We start from the raw sequence: 18,567 nt of genomic DNA on the forward strand, positions 1-18,567 counted from the left end.
TTGCTTATTTTTACATTGTTTCGAATGTTCCTTCAGAACTGATAATTATTTTAATTATAAGTACTTAATTAACTAATTGGTTATGTTTCTTTATTGATTCGTGTCTTATGTCAATGAGTAAAAAAAAGCAAAATTTTAACTAAATCTGAGAAAGGGTGTGGGAGAGATAACGTGTAGAAACTTTTTTACAGACAGACAGACAGAATGAGTTGATATTAAGTGATATAAAAATGAAATTTGAGCATCGCATAAAAGATGTTTGAGTTGCCACTGCGAGATGTTTGAGTTGCCACTGCGAGATGTTTGAGTTGCCACTGCGAGATGTTTGAGATGCCACTGCGAGATGTTTGAGTTGCCACTGCGAGATGTTTGAGATGCCAGTTTGAGATGCCACTGTGAGATGTTTGAGATGCCACTGCGAGATGTTTGAGATGCCACTGCGAGATGTTTGAGATGCCACTGCGAGATGTTTGAGATGCCACTACGAGATGTTTGAGATGCCACTGCGAGATGTTTGAGATGCCACTACGAGATGTTTGAGATGCCACTACGAGATGTTTGAGATGCCACTAGGAGATGTTTGAGATACCACTGCGAGATGTTTGAGATGCCACTGCGAGATGTTTGAGATGCCACTACGAGATGTTTGAGATGCCACTGCGAGATGTTTGAGATGCCACTACGAGATGTTTGAGATGCCACTGCGAGATGTTTGAGATGCCACTACGAGATGTTTGAGATGCCACTGCGAGATGTTTGAGATTCCACTGCGAGATGTTTGAGATGCCACTACGAGATGTTTGAGATGCCACTGCGAGATGTTTTTTGAGTTGCCACTACGAGATGTTTGAGTTGCCACTACGAGATGTTTGAGTTGCCACTGCGAGATGATTGAGATGCCACTGCGAGATGTTTGAGATGCCAGTTTGAGATGCCACTACGAGATGTTTGAGTTGCCACTGCAAGATGTTTGAGTTGCCACTGCGAGATGTTTGAGTTGCCACTACGAGATGTTTGAGTTGCCACTGCGAGATGTTTGAGATGCCACTGCGAGATGTTTGAGTTGCCACTGCGAGATGTTTGAGATGCCAGTTTGAGATGCCACTGTGAGATGTTTGAGATGCCACTGCGAGATGTTTGAGATGCCACTGCGAGATGTTTGAGATGCCACTGCGAGATGTTTGAGATGCCACTACGAGATGTTTGAGATGCCACTGCGAGATGTTTGAGATGCCACTACGAGATGTTTGAGATGCCACTACGAGATGTTTGAGATGCCACTAGGAGATGTTTGAGATACCACTGCGAGATGTTTGAGATGCCACTGCGAGATGTTTGAGATGCCACTACGAGATGTTTGAGATGCCACTGCGAGATGTTTGAGATGCCACTACGAGATGTTTGAGATGCCACTGCGAGATGTTTGAGATGCCACTACGAGATGTTTGAGATGCCACTGCGAGATGTTTGAGATTCCACTGCGAGATGTTTGAGATGCCACTACGAGATGTTTGAGATGCCACTGCGAGATGTTTTTTGAGATGCCACTGCGAGATGTTTGAGATGCGACTACGAGATGTTTGAGATGCCACTACGAGATGTTTGAGATGCCACTGCGAAATGTTTGAGATGCGACTACGAGATGTTTGAGATGCCACTGCGAGATGTTTGAGATGCCACTGCGAAATGTTTGAGATGCCACTACGAGATGTTTGAGATGCCACTGCGAGATGTTTGAGATGCCACTGCGAGATGTTTGAGATGCCTCTGCGAGATGTTTGAGATGCCACTGCGAGATGTTTGAGATGCCACTGCGAGATGTTTTTTGAGATGCCTCTGCGAGATGTTTGAGATGCCACTACGAGATGTTTGAGATGCCACTGCGAAATGTTTGAGATGCCACTGCGAGATGTTTGAGATGCCACTGCGAGATGTTTGAGATGCCACTGCGAGATGTTTTTTGAGATGCCACTGCGAGATGTTTGAGATGCCACTGCGAGATGTTTGAGATGCCACTACGAGATGTTTGAGATGCCACTACGAGATATTTTTTGAGATGCCACTGCGAGATGTTTGAGATGCCACTGCGAGATGTTTGAGATGCCACTACGAGATGTTTGAGATGCCACTGCGAGATGTTTGAGATGCCACTACGAGATGTTTGAGATGCCACTACGAGATGTTTGAGATGCCACTACGAGATGTTTGAGATGCCACTACGAGATGTTTGAGATGCCACTGCGAGATGTTTGAGATGCCACTACGAGATGTTTGAGATGCCACTACGAGATGTTTGAGATGCCACTACGCCTATGTGTTCCCCATCCCCTGTTTCCGCCTATGACGTTACTTACACATCAGCTCCGTTCCCGGAGTTCCTGGAGTAGTAAAGACCAACCAGCGTGTTGCTGATGTTTGAATTGTAGCTCATCTAAAAATGCAAAGAAATATTGACCTTTAAATTGTTACATATACTTGTTATTTATTATAAATGAATTTAAAGATTCTCTTCCTCTTTTGCTCTGTCTTTTAGTGACTCATAGAGCTTCCGATAATTTGGGGCTCTGTGTCATAATTACCAAACATGGATGAAACATGTCAGAACTCTATAGCCCCATACTTAAAACCCTAGTTCGTAGTCTCCACTATAGTCTAAACGTCAAGGCTCATTCACGAATCTTTGGATCCACTTGTTTGCTTACATATGTTAAAAGACTACTGTTTTTCCATTTGGTTAAATGTTGAATTAATAACAGTTTAGATAACAGTGACCCAATAGATGATATCTTCCTAGATATTTCCAAAGCTTTTGACAAAGTTCACCACCATAGTTTGCTTAAAAAATTAAAATATTTTGGCATTGGTGGTCCATTTTCTGATACGGAGAGAACAAACTGTAATCTGTAATAATAAATGGCTCTAAACCAACACCAATAACAGTAAACTCAGGTGTAACTCAATAAACAGTCTTAGGTCCACTACTACTTCTAATTTACATAAACGAATTATCAAATTACATAAGTTCAGGAACAAACCTTCACTGTTTTCAGGACCTTTGGTAGGTCAAAAACAGGAGAGAGATATACAGAAAAGATCAGTAATCGGAGGTAGGTCATCTCTTTTCAACATTCATAGAGCCTATGCATCTCTTTTTTTCTTCTTAAGATGATTTTTTTTTTCTATCGAGGGCCGCATTTAAAAAAATAGGGAACGGGGGCCGCATATATATGTATATATATATATATATATATATATTTGTACTCAACGTAGTTGTTATCCTTGTGACTGCTATCACATTCAATCACCATCGACCTGATCTTACACATGCTTATTTAAAAATTGTAAACAATCCATAGCATTGTATGTCGACCAAAATAATGTAAAAATTTTGCAACGGTTTTAAAGTGTGAAATTGTAACTTTTGGCTTTGACTTGAACCTCTCTTTCAGGTCATAATTTACTTGGAGGTGTGTACTCTGGAGCTTAATCAGCCTTTGCATTAAGTCAGTGATTCCCAAAGTGGTCTATATATATGGAAACCCAATTATTCTTTTCAATTTTATCTTTTATTTTCTTGTTTTTAAATTTAATACAGTGCAACACTTGGCACAAGTTTAGCTGTTTGGTAAGTTATGTAAAGCAGCAGTTCACAAACTGTAGTCGTCGTACCTCCTTAGGTGTTACGCAGTAAGATGAAAATAATGAAAATTTTTTTTAAATCTAAAAGCATGCTTATCCATTGATGGGAAGCTTTGGTCGAGAGGCTAAGTGCGCCTGAATTTTGCTTGGCTTGGCTACCTATGAATTGGGCTCGAGGTTCGAAACCCAACTCGAGCAGAGATGTGTTTACTGCAGCACGGAAACCTTTGTTTATTAATCAACACTTTTCTCAGTACTGTTTTGAAGTATTTAGTTTGACATCCCAACCATAGGTTTGAAGACATTCTTGAGATGAATATTCCCAACTGGGTATTGAGCCCGAAGCTTATATCAACCCACTCTGTCAGTCTGTCTCTCTGGTAAAATGTTTGAACGTTTATCTCCCATTTCTCATTCTCGGATCAAGTTAGAACTTTGCACAATTATTTATTGAACCTGACAAGACATGAATCAATTTAAAAAAATTATCAAAATAGGTACTTAATTTTTGGTGATTTATTATTTTGTTTTATATCGAAATAAGGGAAATAAATGCAACTTAATGCTGTATTTATGGATTTCATCCCTTCATTGCCATTTGGCACGTTTTTTCTCCCTATTCCCATTCTCGGGTCAAGTTGTATTTTTAGCATAATTATTCATAGTCGATGACAATAGACGAATAAATCGAGAAATTAACAAATTAGTACTAATTAATCAATTTCGTTCTTTGAAACCGCAGCTGAATTTTCTGTTAGCAATAATTTTAATTTAATTTTTTTTTAACATAGGAGGAGGCAGAGGAAGTAGCTACACTGTGCAGAATTTTTAGTCCCAGCATGGAGTAAAATATTTTGCCTTTACATGATTTTATTAGATCGTTTACATCAACTCACGCTGTCTGTTTGTGTGTCCGTCTGGTAAAAGTTTGTACACGTTATGTCTACCACACTCAATTTCGGATCAAACTGAAATTGTGCACAATTATTTCCTTTTACCCGACAACACAAGAATTAATTTTTTAAAAAGCTGAATCAGTCCACTTGGTCATAGTCTAAGTATTAGTGAACATAAACCTTAAAAGTAGGTCGAGACTTTAGAAACAATAGCCATTACAAGCGTCCATGATCATAAGCTCTCCTCTAGCAGAGTGCTTACAATGTTGATAAGACTTGAGCCATGAATTTGAAATAACGTAGTCGTGTCTCTTCATATTAATTGATTGTTATAAATGCATTTTATTTTAAGTCTAGATCTATTACACATTTACTAAGACTGACCCAAACTGCTAATTGATATAACTCTGCTGAATATAAGCTTTTATATATATGTGTCATAGGGTGTCTTCCCCATCTAATGGCAGGTACCCATCAGAGGCACCCAAGAATCCCAAAATAAAAATCCCAGTCTTCAAGGAATCGAACCCGGGACCCCAGGTTCAGAAGCCAATCGCTTAACCGCTCAGCCACCTCGCCTCCTTGAGGTGTGTACTCTGGAGCTTTAATGAAATTAATGGTTGGGAAATTGTTCTTTAATTAATGTTTTAAAAAACGTGTTTTTCTCAGTCAAAGCACGGGCTTCACCTGTTGTTACACTCGCCATCCTGTCCCAAGCTAACCCAACACTTTCAACACAGTTCTTCATAGTATGAAATAAGTATTGATCTGAGTTTGTAATTGATTGAATACTTCGAAATATTGCCAATAAGAATAATCTTCGTTTACTTTAAACTTTTAAGAATGACATGTAGACACAATGTTTGTTTACCTTCTTTTCATAACAGATAAGAATCAGAAATTTAAATGATTTCTATAGATATATATAATTATTACTTTTATATATTTGCATTTTTTTTTATGTATAAACTGTGGGCACATCTGATTTCTGTTTGGCTTCCGCGGCGCATAAAACACTCCGGCGGACCGCATGTGGCCCGGGTGACGTAATTTACCCACTCCTGCTCTCTAATCAAAAGTGATTATTCATTTTTATTAGTTTCGTAGCTATATTTTGTATCTTATTATCTTTCTTATTAGCGACTTGTGGTGGGGGTTGTCCCAAATTAATTTAATGTTGGGCTAACAAAAGTTAAATAGAGTTTTAGTTTAGGGATTGTTCGATGTATAAAAATTTCTGTTAAAAGTCCTATTGGGATTCCATGATATGTTTATCATCTATCCCTTGGCTTCTGTCTGGCGCTGTGAGAGTTCATCTAACCAAATCCCTCCCCTTTTTCAGATAAGCAGCTGCTATTAAGGTATGTGTAGTACTTTTGTCCTTTCAATGTGTCATAACAGAAGCGGCTGAGCGGTAAAGCGGTTGGCTTCCAAACCAGAGGTTCCAGCTTTCTGTCAAAGACTAGCCCTTTTATTCTCGAGTATCTATGGGCGCCTTTGAGTCCACCCAGCTCTAATGAGTACCTCACACTAGTTGGGGAAAAGTAAAGGCTGTTGGTTGTTGTGCTGGCCAAATGACACCCCTGTTACCCCTGTTGCCATATGCCACAGAAACAGATCACCTTCACATCTGCCCTATAGATCGCAAGGTCTGAAAGGGGAACTTTTTTATGCGTCATAAAGGGGGGTGTAATTTGAGTGCAAAGTTCTCTACATTTTGTGAATAACCTTGACCTATCTACAATTGTGTGACAAGTATTTTGTGTAGTTTTTTATTGTTTTATATATTATGCAATCATCTGCAAATAACCTGACTTTTTGTTCCTGAATTAATGCCGTTTGGTAGGTCCAATGTGTATATTAGAAACATCAGTGGACCTAAAAGACTTCCTTGAGGCATATATTTGTATTCTGTTACTGGAGCTTATTGAGAGCCAGAACCGTAGTGATGGGGGGGGGGCAAGGGGGCACGATGCACTGGGCGTCACACACAGAAAGGCTTCAAAAAATACAATTATTGTAGATATTTTTGTTAGGTAATACATTATAAGGTTATTTGTATTGTATTGGTACGATTCACTCTCTCTCTTAATCAGGCCTTTTCCAAACATTGCTCAATACACACATCAAACTCAAGAACTTGACAGCTAGAGTTCCAAAATATAGTAGTACAACACAATTGACAGCACAATAAACTGACTACAAATGTTACACTGTACATCACCGTACTGCCGTACTAAACTAAACTACTGTCTCTATATCTCTTCCTGGATTGGTACGTTTTACTCGAGGACTCCACTAGGACCGAATTGCATGGTCAACAGTCCCGGCCTCCTCACTGTCCTATACTGAAATTACACTACATTACACACTCTGTCTCTGGTCCACCAAGGCTTCTGATCACATGACCGCAACACGGGCCATATTTACTTGCAAACGTCAGACCAGTATTTGTCCTTTGTCCGTCGACATAGTACGCTAAACTGTATTACTGGCCTGTGTCACATGTGTCAGCTGATTGTACACAGTTAACACTATCGCGTCGCCAATAGGATTACAACAGTAGGCCTATTATTATTAAATAAATTTTATCAACAAGTCTATATTTCTATGTGATGTTCATGGGGCGGGGGGCGCCAATAGTGTACCTTTAGCCGGGTGCACGCTTTGCTCACTACGCCTCTGTCAATAGCGATGTGCTCTTTACCTGGATAAATCCTGGGTGCAATGAAGCAGTAATGCCAACATTTTTAAGTAAGACTTTAGATAAGACTACTAAAATGATATCTCTGTTACAGCCCAGGGTGCAGAAGGCGTGACTAAAAAACTAAAGTTAGTTGAAGCAGAGCTGGCAAAGTTAAAGATTAAGTATGCTGTAAGTTATTTGACTAATTTCATGGTAAGATTATTAGTCTATCTACTTATCTTATCTTATCTTTGATATAAAAAAAATGGGCGTGATGGCTGAACGGTAAAGGGCTTGACTTCTGAAACAAGGGGACTTGAGTTCAAGACCCGGTGAAGACGGACTTGAAATGTTTAATGGAGACCTAGCATTTGTTGTGGATAAGTCAAGGTGTTTGCCCCGTAGATCTGAAAGGTTCACGTTTGAAACCATTAGCTCCTTCGTTCTGCGGTCGGGAACTTATGGTTCTAGTCCTAAACCGTTCTAGAACTCTTCGAAAGTCCCCTTTCAATATGTTTGCTTTATACTTTTTAAATTACAGATCTCTAGAAGTCTCGCTGCTACAAATTTTAATTTTAAGATAATTCTAATCTTTCATATAAACCATTTTCAATCTGGAAGATTCTTTTCTCTATTTTTTTTCTAGCTGTAGTTTTTATTTTTAAAAATATGTTTGAATAGAAAAAAAAAGCTTTAAAAATTTTGAGTTATTTCCTATTGTTAGGGACAGTAAAGATGTTTCTGGTAACCGGAGAAATATTATGTTAAAGCTCTTTAAAACTCTAAACGTCTTTGAGAAATTTGTTTAGAACTTTGTCTTGCCAATGATATTTAGGTGTAGCTAATATCTTCCAAGAAGGTTTATATATTTTAAATTGTCCTTTTTTCAGGAGCTGGAACATTCTCAAGAGATAAAGAATAAGCAGCTTAAACAAGCGAAGGACGTAAGTTATATCTTTTACTATCGAAGCGTAATTATATATTTTTTTTGTAATCTATAAGATAAGAATTAAAATTTGAAACAAATATGTTTTAACATAATTTAACATAATAATTTTAACAAATATGTTTTCTCTACAGAATCGAAAATGGCTCTGAAAAAGAAGGACCAAACACAACATTGAATTGAAATTGTAAAAAAAAAACAACTTATGACTTTGTTTATAAAACACATTTTTTTACCTCCAGCTTCTAAAACGGGAGCTTCTAGAATTAAAGTAAGTATCTAGCTTTACAATCAGTCTCTCATTAGCACTTCCTTTGTTCTATAAATTAGCCCAAGTAAATCTGAAAAAAAAAAAAAATGTTTTTTATTTACTTCAATGAATTTTTTTTTCTAGTCTCACTTGTCCTCCTTGAATGTTGTCCTCCTTGAATGTGTCCTCCTTGAATGTTGTCCTACTTGAATGTTGTCCTCCTTGAATGTTGTCCTCCTTGAATATTATCCTACTTGAATGTTGTCTAACTTGAATGTTGTCCTCCTTGAATGTTGTCTAACTTGAATGTTGTCCTCCTTGAATATTATCCTACTTGAATGTTGTCCTCCTTGAATATTATCCTACTTGAATGTTGTCTAACTTGAATGTTGTCTAACTTGAGTGTTGTCCTACATGAATGTTTTCCTACATGAATGTTATCCTACTTGAATGTTGTCCTCCTTGAATGTTGTCTTACTTGAATGTTGTCCTCCTTTAATGTTTTTTAATCATTCTATTATCCTACTTGAAAGTTGTCCTAATTTAATGTTGTCTTACTTGAATGTTATCCTACTTGAATGTTGTCCTCCTTGAATGTTGTCCTACATTAATGTTGTCCTACTTGAATATTGTCCTACTTGAATGTTATCTAACTTGAATGTTGTCCTACCTGAATGTTGTCCTCCTTGAATGTTGTCCTACATTAATGTTGTCCTACTTGAATATTGTCCTACTTGAATGTTATCTAACTTGAATGTTGTCCTACCTGAATGTTGTCCTCCTTGAATGTTGTCCTACCTGAATGCTGTTTTACATGAATGTTATCCTACTTGAATGTTGTCCTCCTTGAATGTTTGTTTTAAATCATTCTATTATCCTACTTGAATGTTGTCTTAATTTAATTTTGTCCTCCTTGGTTGTTGTCCTCCTTGAATGTTGTCCTCCTTGAACGTAGTCCTTCTTGAATGTTTTTTTTAAACCATTCTATTTCTATTTCGATAATTTTTTTTGCTGGTCTCACTTATCCTACTTAATTGTTGTCCTGCTTGAATGTTGTCCTTCCTGAATGTTGTCCTGCTTAAATGTCCTACTTGAATGTTGCAACACTTTAATTTTGTCCCCCTTGAATGTTGTCCTACTTAAATGTTGTTTTTCTTTCTTTCCTTTTTTTTTAGAGAAGCAACAAACAACTGAAATAAATCAGCCAAATGTTCCTCATTCTTCGAGGACTCCCTTTTGATTACCCGAGGCACTCACTTGGATGGCTGCCTGGTCGTGCGGTTTGCGCGCTGGACTGTAGTTCGGATTTATCGACGGTTCAAACCCTGCCCACTGTCATGCCCCGTCGTCCTGCTGGAGGTTTGGACTAGGAAGTAAACTATCTTCAACTCTGAAGGAACATCCGAAACATGTCAAACAAAACAAAACAAGCCTGTCATTTTTGTTTAAGACTAATGCAAAGCCTTGGAAATTGTTTCTAAGGAGGAAGAAAACACACGTCATTTTGACATTGTCAACTATAGAAATGCATCGCACCATTGAACTCGTATGTTAGCTTGTTGGTTTTTTTTTTTTTGGTTAGTTAAATATATTTAAATGTTTGACATAATGTTGGTAATATTTTCTAAATGTTCATATTATCTCTGGTTATATTCTTCTTCTAGATCTGTTTTCTCATTCAAAATTGTATACTTGCATATTTATCTTTGCTTGTATATTTAATGAAAATTAAAATGCTAATTGTTGTTAATAAAAATAAATAGCAGCCTTTACAGAGAATCATTTTATTCATTGCTTAACTCTTTCTGTCCTGATTGATGTGACCCCAAAAAATTAAATTAATTTTTTTTTTTTTAACTTTATTTGGTGTTATATAAAAATCTATACCATTTATAATATTTTCTAATTAAAACAAAAACATAATTGAAGTTTAATCGTAACAGGGCAGAGAAATATAAATGGCGAAAATGAATAATTAAATCTGAACGCGGAAAATAATTATTTCTGGATAACCTGTATATCATGTAGTTAAATAGCCCACTGAACAAAAACCTACACAGAAAACTTTCCTTTGAAATATAAGCAAACTAATGATAAGGCTTGTCTACGAGTCCGAAGATTAATGAGGAATGAAGTATTTCCTGTGTTTACGCAGCCCCAGCTGTGACCTACATACTTTGCCATAACTAAATAATGTACAACAGACAACTTTTTGATGTGAGAAAAAAACAAATTACCACTGCGATATGTTAAGATGTTAAGGTTATGTTTCTATGGCCGATGGTTACCAAGGATGTCATGTGGCCAGCACAAGAAACACACACCTTAAATTTCCCCATCTATCATAAGTTACGCATAAGACTCAGGGGCATCATAGAAATACCGATATTCGAATTGCCAGTCTTCATCAAGATTGGAATCCTGGACCCCTTAGTTTGGAGGCTAAGTGCTTTACCACTAAGCCACCACACCTGTTTTTCCTATGAGATAATCTCAACGCTGGACACATTTTAATGTTTTTAATTGAATGAAAAAGATACCCATCATTAATGTAAATAGTTAGACCCAGGGAAACTAACAATTATATTGTTTTATTTATAAGTATCGGAACTCTGGCCGACGGTTGACGATGGTGTCATGTGGGCAGCACAAGGACAAACCACTTTACCATTAAGAGTTTGGTGGTCTCAGGGGCGGCCTTAATAAGCACAGTCTTCTCTGAGATTCGATCTCCAAGACAAATCTGTTCAGTAGCCAAGCGCCTTAACTCTTGACCACCACGCCCAGCGTGGAAAATGCGTTTGCTATTAACTAGTGATTGGTGTTTAGAGAGTGGTATACACATCTCTAACATTAATATAGCGTTTGTTATATTTTGATATAACAATGTGTGTAGCTATCATATAACTTGAAATGGTAGACATATATTGTGATGGTTGAACAAATAGTGACACTGTCCTACGTATTTGTAACTAATTTTTAAAAATCTTTAATGTCCAAAGTATCTTTTTGTAATATTAATTGTTATATACATAAGCAGCATAAAAAAATAGAAGAATCATACAGGAATGTCCCCTATACTTAGCACTTCAATTATTTATTTTTATAAATTATGTGTCGTTGGTTTTAGTGGTAAAGGCACTAATGCATAAACTAAAACAGATTTATATAAGTGTTCCTTCTTACTCCTAACGTTAGAGCTTGGTGCGAGTTGCCAGAATCAGGAAAACATACGACTTAGTAGAGTTGAAGTCTGCAACTAATAAGATAATATAAAGATACAGATAAGATAAGGTTAGGGATAAAAATAAGATGAATATAAGATAAGATAAGATACATGAAAAGACAGGATAAAAGGTAAGCTATAATGAAAGATTAGTTACAATAAATGAGATAAATTATAAGATGAAATCTTGAATAAATACGTTGAAACATATGATGATAAGTGATGATGACTGATAAGATATAAAATACGTTGTAAAGTTTAGTGAAGTTCCCCTTTCAGAACTTGCAATTCATAGGGCAGGGGATGTAAAAGTCATCTGTTTCTGCCTATGGTTAACGAGGGTGTCTTGTGGCCAGCACAACGGCCAAGGGCTTTGATTTTTCCTCAACAAATGTCAGGTACCCATTATAGCTGTGGGGGGAGGGGGACTCAGAGGCGCTCTATAGTTCCGAAATTAAGAATTCCGGTCTTCAAGAGGATTCAAACCCGGGAACTCCGGTTGTGAAGCCAAGCGCTTTACCACTCAGCCACAGTGCCTCGATAAGATGGTAAATAAGTTAAAGTTATATAAGTCATAGTCAGACTACTTTTAATTTTCTTGTAAACTGAAAATAAATTCACAAATATTTTCTATTTTGTTTTTAATTAGAAACTTCCATACTGTAGCCAGCTCAGTGAATTGTGATACAATCTCTATAATGGGCCTCTCTCTCTCTCTCTCTCTAACTCTCTGTCTCTCCATCTCTCTGTCTCTTTTTGTGTGTGTGCCTCTGTGTGTGTGGCGTGGGGAGGGGTATCTGTGAGAAGGTTTCCATGTTACCATTAGACTCTCACCAAAGACAGCGCCTCTCATGTCATGATTCGAACTTAAATCCCCCAGGGTAGCTTCTCGGTTTTATCTGCCACTCATGTAACAAATCAAAGATTTTTTTCTTGGAATTATGGATATCCGCCTCTGTTAAGATAAAACAGAAAGCCATAGATGTAAGATTGTTTTCTTGAAATGATGGGATATCCGCCTCTGTTGAGGAAAACCAAAAAGCCATAGATCTAGATCTCCTTCTATGATAAAGCGCTTTAAGCTATCGATCTAATGGAGTAGTTGTCGTGTTTTTTTAATATTCAAAGAGCTCTTCACCACAACTTGACAGCATCAAAAGTTGATGTCTTTAGAACAGAACGAGGATGTTTCTGTATTGTTACATCAGAATGAGGGTATTTACCTTGTCGAGTATTGCATCAGACATAAACAGTGACGACACTCATTTAAGAACGAATATCCCAGTTTTGTTCCTTCTTCTTTTGAAAGAATAGAAAGAAAAGAGAAGTGTTAATATATGGCAGAAAGAAATAAAATAGAGAGAAAGAAGGGGACGACTAAAGAAGGAGAGAAAGAGGTGATGAGTAGAATTTGATGAATTTAATAACATGGGAAAGAGGAAGGCATTACATGCAGAGAGGATTGGGAGCTCTTAACTATAAAGAGGGAGGGGGGGGGGTAAATTAAGAAGGCAAGAGGCGGGCTTTATTATAGATATACAGAGAGAGAAAGCGATGGTAAGACAACATAAAAGAATGGGCAGGCCTGTCATTGGGAAAAATTATATTCAAGGCAAGAGACTGAGAGGAATAGAGAAGTACGGTCAACAGATCTTGTGTGGTGCCCCAAAGGTTCAACAGACTTAAGTTGAAAGTGAAGGAAGATGGCCTGAATGCTGAGAGTGACGGAGTGAATTAAAAATATAGAAAGGAAAAGAGGGAAGAAATGAAAGGAGGAGAGGGTGAGCTAAAACTTGGAAGGGGAAAGAGGGGGTGGGGGTGTATTTAAGGCCTCAGTCATCCAGTACAACAACTTATTTGGAAGGCTCTCTGGACAGTGAGAACACATCACTGACCCATATCAAAGTGTGTTTTTGTTGTTATGAAAGGAAATATCCAGTCATTGAATCCTGACATAATTCATACGTGGATTACTTTTCCGTTCTTATATAGGTAGGGGAAATAATGTCTTTTTTTTACTTGTTGTTATTCAGGCGTAAAAAGAATAATTGTAATTAGTAAATATGAAGTTATTTACTAGATGCGCGGTGGTTGAGTGCTATAGCGCTTGAGTTTCAAACTGAGTTGTCCCAGGTTTGAATCCTGGTGAAAACTGGTAATTTTAATTTTGGGCTCTTTAAGCATTCCTTGTTATCCCTGCGACAATGGACTCAACGCTCAAAAGCTACGGTCTGCGGGCTTTTTCAGTGCACGGACCAAAGGTTTGGAACTCACTCCCCATTGATTTCAGACAGACAACATGCTACACCACTTTTAAGAAGAACATTGAGATCTATCTGTTTAAAACTTTTTTTTAGATTAGTTTGTCATTGTAACTCTCGTGTTTATGTCTGTAATGTTATTACAGCGCATTTAGCCTACATTTAGTTTGTTAACAGCGCTTTATAAATAAAATTATCATCATTGTTATTATTATTCGGTCTTGAAGACGAGCATAATTATTATTATCTTATAAAATACAAACGTTACCTCCTAGTGACAATCTAGTCATGTATGTTAATTAATGATTTATAATCTGCCAAGTCATTGGTTTAACACTTTCCATAGTAAAGACGGTTAGTCGTTGTGCTGGCCACACGACACCCTCGCTAACTGTGGGGCCAGAAAACCTTTACATCATTTGCCCTATTGATTGCAAGGTCTGAAAGGGGAGCTTTACTTTTTTTTTTAACATATATTGAATCTGCTTTGAAGAGTACGGTCTGAGCCGGATCCGACATTGACACACACACACACACACACACACAAACATGCACGATGACGTAGCTAATATAATAATAGACATGACATGCGTATTTATATAACATTATAGAACCTTGTACGTCGCCGTTTCCTAATAATGATTAAATTATTTCCGTGGGTCTCTATACAAGGCAGAAAAGATTTACACTATCCTCGAAACGAAAGATTACGAAAGATTACGTAAGAGGGCAGAATTTATTTAATTTATTATTATATATAATAAGGCTTGTCTTCGAGTCCAAAGATTAATGAGGAATACAGTATTTCCCGTGGCTGCGCAGCCCCGGCTGTGACCTGCATATTTTGCCACATCCACGGCAAGCATAACCATTGTCCGCAGGTGGTCGATTTAGATTTTCTTTTCGTCGTCTGCGTTTGTCCTCGGCAGCAGATTTTCTTTTGGTCTCAAATGTGTGTGTATATATATGGCTCCTTTTGTCTCGAAATGCAATGGATGCGCCCAGGTGAGTCACTGGTTTTGGTTAGTCTTGAGACGAGGCAGAACTTGGTGTGGCTAATCAAGCCAATTCTAGAGCGGTATACTTGCCACAATTCATGCATGTGTATTCCAATCTAGACTCTATTCAGATATAGAAATTGTGAAGGAGAAAGAGGATTTATTGGATATTTTCGTACATGACGAAAATTAAAAATAGATAACTTGGTGGATCCGGTGTATAAAATAAAGGAAGTATTGATAAAATATCTTTTTTTAGTTATAATGAAAATACCACTTTTTTGTTTTCACCAATACTCCAATACAGACGTTAGGATAGAGAACAAAAGTTAATTTTTTTTTCATATTAGATATCATGCCTGGCCATAAAGTCTTTAGTGGCGCTTACAAAGTGGAAAATGCCATTTAACAAAGAAAATAATGGCCATGGACAGTTTTGGTGATAGTCTATGTCTAGAAAATTTTGTGAACAAAAATAAAAACATATTAGGCTTTGTAAAGCCTAATATTCTGCATATATTCTAATAGTTTTTTTTATTTTTTTTTTCAATTATTTCATAACTCTTGATTACAATTTTTTAATAATTGGTCAATAGTTGATAAAGGGAGATTACTCTGACACCAATGCTGCTAACTAAAACAAACAATCATCTGGCATTTCTTGTTGCTCAAGACCCCTTAATTTACTTTAATATTTACACTCTAAACTAGTAAGAATCATAAATACTAATAATGAAATCAGCTTTGATTTGTGAGCTAGAAATTTACTAGATCTACTAATACTAGATCTACTTCTACTATTAATTTCTTAATTAATAAGTAAATCTATCATCTACTAAACTAAACTCAATCTCTGAATCTGACCTTAAAACTTTTGACCTGGGGAGGCAGTCTTAACTAGCCTTCCCCCTGCTTATCCAGTTACATCCCCTTCTTAGCCAGTGACATCATCTCATCTCACAGTTTTTTTCACTAAGCCACTAAGCTAAGTCGTTCATCTAACGACCTTTAAATCCTAGCTCTGGAGACAATTAATACCTTCATGCCCAGTGCTATTTTTTCATACACTGATGGGTCGGCATCAGTAGATTCTGGAAGAGCAGGCTATGGAGCCTACATCGACTTTCTTGGCTCTTACACAATTAAAATCTTTTGACCATGTGGTAGTGTTTGCAGTTTTGATGCGGAGACCATTGGTAGTCTGTGAAGCCTGAAAGGTCATTGACTCTCAACTCGGCGAGGGACATTTGAGGGCAACACAGATTGTTGTAGTCACTGACTCAAAATCTGTACTACAGGCTTTGCAAAGCCACGGACCATGGCCCCCCAATATCAGCACTGTCATCATGGCTTCACATAACATCAAACAATGCTATGACACCCCTGTAATAATGCAATTGGTACTGAGTCACATAGGTGTGACTGGCAACACAATTGCAGACTCTTTGGCCAACCAGGGAGGGCAAATTCCACCCACTGAACTGGCTGTAAGCTTGCATCAAGCCCTGGCTATAATAAAAAAAACAGAAATGGAAAAGTGGTTTGAGTGCTGGGACAAGTCCCAAAAAGCCAGTGGAGTCTGGGAGCGCATGAGGTGCCCTGACTGCACTTCCCTGTGGTGGAGGCTGTCCAGGCCTGAGCAAGCTATTATAGCACAGTGCAGGACAGGCCACTGTCCTGTTGGCTCATATTTCTCGCAGCTATGGCCAAATTTTGATTCACGGTGCCCCCACTGCGTGGAAGAAGAGGAAACCGTGCCTCATATTCTGTTTGACTGCCCCAGACTTGCTGATCTCCGTCTCGACAGGTCTAGGAAACCCAAAATTCTCGACCTGTATGGCGACATTTATGCACTACGCAAGACAGCAGGGTTTCTGTCCAGGGCTTTTGCAAGAGAGGATTTGAGCCTCTCAAGCCCTCACTCTAATGGAGTTTGATGATGATGATGAATACTTAAGTAATTGCTTTAGATGACCTGAGTGGTGGGACGGCTGAGGACTACAGGGATCACATCTGTCAAGCAATTCAAAACTTGACAGAAGTGTATTCTAATTTTCTCAAGGCAGATTTACACGAGTGCTGGGAAACAATTATCCAAAATATTTAGAACACAATGTCTGACTGGGCTCGTGTAAATCATGCCACTGTGATGCGATTAGTTTTATAATAGATTCAATGAAACAAATGCAGTGGTCTAGTTAAGTTGGTCTATTTTTTTTTTTAGTATGATTATATGCATAATAAGTTTAATTATTTAATTAAATAAAAGCTAGTCTTAAGTAAAATTATCGTCTTAAGTGACTGAACTTGAATCAAGTTATAAAATAAAGTTATAGTACAAAAAAATTGCAAGCCTATAACTATAATTACTAAATGAGTATAATAAAGTAAAGTGTACATGTTCGGCCCTGATTAGTTTTTCTAGTTTTTGTGAGCCCTGGACCTTGTCAGGCCATGTGATATGGCCATAGTCATAGAGTTTTAGTTTTTGCTTTATTTATTTGACAGTGACAGTCGTTTGCAGATCATTGTGGAGCTCTAATAGCTGAACCAATCATGTCTCTGATCTCTTAATCTTAGTATATGATAGTGATACCTAGGGTCTTTCTTTAGTATCCCTATTTCATTGCTAGCATCCTCTAGTTCTGCAGTCAGAGTTGCAAGCATACAAGAATGTGACTCCATGACCATGAATTGCATCAGTCTGATTTAAGTGTTGAGGGCTAGCTTTTGCCTTTGTCTTTCCATATTGTTTTGACTTAACTAGTGCTGCTGTGGACGGTGCAATTCTGGCCATGTTTAGTTCCATCATTAGAGACAATAGTACTGAAATATTTGAAACTACTGATACTTGACATGTACTTCTAAATTCCTTTAAGTTCAGCTAACCTTTGGTAATCAGATGTTATGGACAATCCACCCCTCCCCCATTTTCCAGTCCCAGAACCATTGAACTATCAAGAGTCAATTGTCCCAGTATTGAAATGTAATATTATTTACATTTGTTGCTGAAATAGCTCATCATTTTATCCAGACTAGAATTGACTAAAACTATATCTTGTTGTTATATCACTATAGATCTATAAAATGGTCTTAATTAATTATTTTTTCTAACTAGATCTAGATCTATTCTATAGATCGAGACTAGATTAGGCACTGACTTGAGTTACATAGTAAGATGGAAAAACTGGACTATATAGAGTGCTTAAACTTTGCACTGTACTAGATATAATTTAAATTGTAATTTTATAAATTGTCTAAAGAATATAATGCCAAAAGGAGTATGACTTTGTTTTTATTTTGTCATTAGATAATATTCCTGGAGTCGGCAGTTACAATCTGTTAGGTGATCATCATGGTCCTATTAAAGGTCTGCCTTTTATATATATATTTTTTTTAAATACTATAATTGTGTGTGTGTATATGTGTGTATATATATGTTATATTGCATTGTATCCATTGAATAATATTTATAAATCTTAAATCTATGCTAGCTTATTAAACATACTTTTTTTTTAAGAATGCGCTTACAATACATAACAAAAGAAAAGTCCCAATTGTAGTTTTTATATAAATGAATAAATGTGTTACATTTTTTTTGCAGACTTGGAACTGAACAGAACAAGATCCCTTAACAGATTAGATCAAAGTGGAAGGGCATATAA

The 18,567-nt window shown here is 37.2% G+C and overlaps 1 long non-coding RNA gene across 1 annotated transcript; it reads left to right on the forward strand.

The window, feature by feature from the left end:
• Positions 1–6,682: 6,682 nt before the first annotated feature.
• On the forward strand, positions 6,683–10,176 carry LOC129923478 (uncharacterized). Its single transcript, XR_008775448.1, has 5 exons — positions 6,683–7,097; positions 7,334–7,434; positions 8,112–8,165; positions 8,302–8,438; positions 9,593–10,176. It is a non-coding gene; the product is annotated as an uncharacterized LOC129923478 (long non-coding RNA).
• Positions 10,177–18,567: the final 8,391 nt, after the last annotated feature.

The sequence above is a fragment of the Biomphalaria glabrata genome, chromosome 16 (assembly GCF_947242115.1).
Source record: "Biomphalaria glabrata chromosome 16, xgBioGlab47.1, whole genome shotgun sequence".
In the NCBI taxonomy this organism is placed as follows: domain Eukaryota; kingdom Metazoa; phylum Mollusca; class Gastropoda; family Planorbidae; genus Biomphalaria; species Biomphalaria glabrata.